Source organism: Pelodiscus sinensis, chromosome 18 (genome assembly GCF_052426305.1).
Source record: "Pelodiscus sinensis isolate ZL-2025 chromosome 18, ASM5242630v1, whole genome shotgun sequence".
Classification (NCBI taxonomy): domain Eukaryota; kingdom Metazoa; phylum Chordata; order Testudines; family Trionychidae; genus Pelodiscus; species Pelodiscus sinensis.
Window position 1 is genome coordinate 5,645,721 of NC_143069.1, and position 3,320 is coordinate 5,649,040.

The following is a 3,320-nucleotide window of genomic DNA, read 5'->3' on the forward strand; positions in this document are numbered from 1 at the left end:
CCCTGGCACTCGGTGCTAGCCCCAGTGAGGCACTAGGGGGCGCTATGCTGCAGGGAGTTGAGGTGTCTGTAGGGGGCGCTCTCCCCTGGCACTCGGTGCTAGCCCCAGTGAGGCGCTAGGGGGCGCTGTGCCACAGGGAGTGGGGTGGGAGTCAGTAGGGGGCGCTCTCCCCTGGCAGTCAGTGTGGCCCCAGTGCAGTGCTAGGGGTGGGGGGGACTTGGTGGGGGAGGGGATCGCCTGTTTCAGTCAGAGGGCCCCCCCCACTGAGAAGGGGTGAAAAGTTCATGCTGGTCTCCAACCCCCCCCATAACAAGTTGCAGGGGGTCTCAGCACCGTCCCCCCTTTGGCACGCAGGCCTCACTGGGGACTGAAGGGCCCTTTATTCCCCTCTGCCCCCAACCCCCATCCGGGCGGGGGCAGCTCATGGAGGTGGGGAGCGTCCCTGAGCTGGAGCTCCAGGCAGGGGCGGGGGCGCATGGGGGGCCAGTCTGGGCAAAAAGGCATTTGGTAGAGCTTGTACGAACGATGCCCCCCAGCGCCCGGCCACCCAGTGCCAGCAGCCCGGCTTCCCCATGTCCCTCCCTCCGGCTTCCCCATGTCCCCGTGTCCCTCCGGCTTCCCCGTGTTCCTCCCTCCGGCTTCCCCGTGTCCCTCCGGCTTCCCTGTGTTCCTCCCTCCGGCTTCCCCGTGTCCCTCCGGCTTCCCCGTGTCCCTCTGGCTTCCCCGTGTCCCTCCGGCTTCCCCGTGTCCCTCCCTCCGGCTTCCCCGTGTCCCTCCGGCTTCCCCGTGTGCCTCCCTCGGCTTCCCCGTGTCCCTCCAGCTTCCCCGTGTCCCTCTGGCTTCCCCGTGTCCCTCCGGCTTCCCCGTGTCCCTCCCTCGGCTTCCCCGTGTCCCTCCGGCTTCCCCGTGTCCCTCCGGCTTCCCCGTGTGCCTCCCTCGGCTTCCCCGTGTCCCTCCGGCTTCCCCGTGTCCCTCCCTCCAGCTTCCCCGTGTCCCTCCGGCTTCCCCGTGTCCCTCTCTCTGGCTTCCCCGTGTCCCTCCCTCCGGCTTCCCCGTGTCCCTCCGGCTTCCCCGTGTCCCTCTGGCTTCCCCGTGTCCCTCCCTCCAGCTTCCCCGAGTCCCTCCGGCTTCCCTGTGTCCCTCTCTCTGGCTTCCCCGTGTCCCTCCCTCCGGCTTCCTCGTGTCCACCCTGCTTCACCGTGTGCCTCCCTCGGCTTCCCCGTGTCCACCTAGCTTCCCCGTGTGCCTCCCTCGGCTTCCCCATGTCCACCCAGCTTCCCCGTGTCCCTCCCTCCGGCTTCCCAGTGTGCCTCCGGCTGTGCTGCTGTGCTCCCCCCACACCTCTGTCCCGCACACCCGACTTTGTGCACTCGTGTGAAGGTGAGAGTAACACCCCCCCCCCCGCCCAGCTCCACTTTCCCACAGTCGGCCCCGAAAACAGGAAAGTGGCTGGGACCTTGGGGCAGGGCCAGGAGCAAACAGCCCCCCAGGGCAGAGGGAGCAGTCTGGGGCTGGCATCCGCCAGAGCCACGGGGGAGCCGCCCAAGGTTAAGGTTTTCCCAGGGCACGGTCAGCCCTTCCTCGGCAGAGGTGTCCGGGGAGTCTGGCAGGGAGCTCGGTGGCAGCCAGACTGGTGGGCTCTGGATCAGCCTGGCATCTCCAGGGGCTGAGGGGCAGCATCGCCCCCAGTGCCATGGGGTGTGACCCAGAGGGGAGGGGCTGGGAGTCACCTTGGCCCACCGCTCTGTGCCACACGACACCCTGCACTTGGCTGCCCTTGCTCAAGGCCTTGGTGCCCGGGGACAAGAGCCAGTGGAGCTGACAAAGGCTGAGCCCTGTGGTAAGGCCTGGAGGCTCAGGCCCGTCCCCCAGCAAAGCAGGGAGGTACACAGGGAAGCTGGAGGGACACAAGGAAGCCGGAGGGAGGCACACGGGGAAGCTGGAGGGACACAAGGAAGCCGGAGGGAGGCACACGGGGAAGCTGGAGGGATACAGGGAAGCCGGAGGGAAGCACACGGGGAAGCTGGAGGCACACGGGGAAGCCGGAGGGACACAGGGAAGCCGGAGGGAGGCACACGGGGAAGCCGGAGGGACACAGGGAAGCCGGAGGGACACAGGGAAGCCGGAGGGAGGCACACGGGGAAGCCGGAGGGACACAGGGAAGCCGGAGGGAGGCACACGGGGAAGCCGGAGGGATACAGGGAAGCCGGAGGGAGGCACACGGGGAAGCCGAGGGAGGCACACGGGGAAGCCGGAGGGACACAGGGAAGCCGGAGGGAGGCACACGGGGAAGCTGGAGGCACACGGGGAAGCCGGAGGGACACAGGGAAGCTGGAGGGAGGCACACGGGGAAGCCGGAGGGACACAGGGAAGCCGGAGGGAGGCACACGGGGAAGCCGAGGGAGGCACACGGGGAAGCCGGAGGGATACAGGGAAGCCGGAGGGAGGCACACGGGGAAGCCGGAGGGATACAGGGAAGCCGGAGGGAGGCACACGGGGAAGCCGGAGGGACACAGGGAAGCCGGAGGGAGGCACACGGGGAAGCCGGAGGGATACAGGGAAGCCGGAGGGAGGCACACGGGGAAGCCGGAGGGACACAGGGAAGCCGGAGGGAGGCACACGGGGAAGCCGGAGGGACACAGGGAAGCCGGAGGGACACAGGGAAGCCGGAGGGAGGCACACGGGGAAGCCGAGGGAGGCACACGGGGAAGCCGGAGGGATACAGGGAAGCCGGAGGGAGGCACACGGGGAAGCCGGAGGGACACAGGGAAGCTGGAGGGAGGCACACGGGGAAGCCGGAGGGACACAGGGAAGCCGGAGGGAGGCACACGGGGAAGCCGGAGGGACACAGGGAAGCCGGAGGGAGGCACACGGGGAAGCCGGAGGGACACAGGGAAGCCGGAGGGAGGCACACGGGGAAGCCGGAGGGACACAGGGAAGCCGGAGGGAGGCACACGGGGAAGCTGGAGGGACACAGGGAAGCCGGAGGGAGGCACACGGGGAAGCTGGAGGCACACGGGGAAGCCGGAGGGACACAGGGAAGCCGGAGGGAGGCACACGGGGAAGCCGAGGGAGGCACACGGGGAAGCCGGAGGCAACACACGTCCCAGGCCCTGGCTTTACGTGCACGTTTAACACCAGTGGGAAAAAACCGACGCAGATGGAAACCTGCAGGATCCGCAACCCCCCGCATGGGCAATGGTGACAAAATGTCTCGTGGGCCACACACCGAGGCCCGATGGCCGCAGACTGTCCACCCACGTTGCTTGTGTGCTGAGCGCTTGGGCAGCCACGCAGACAAATACAGGTGCCACCCAGGT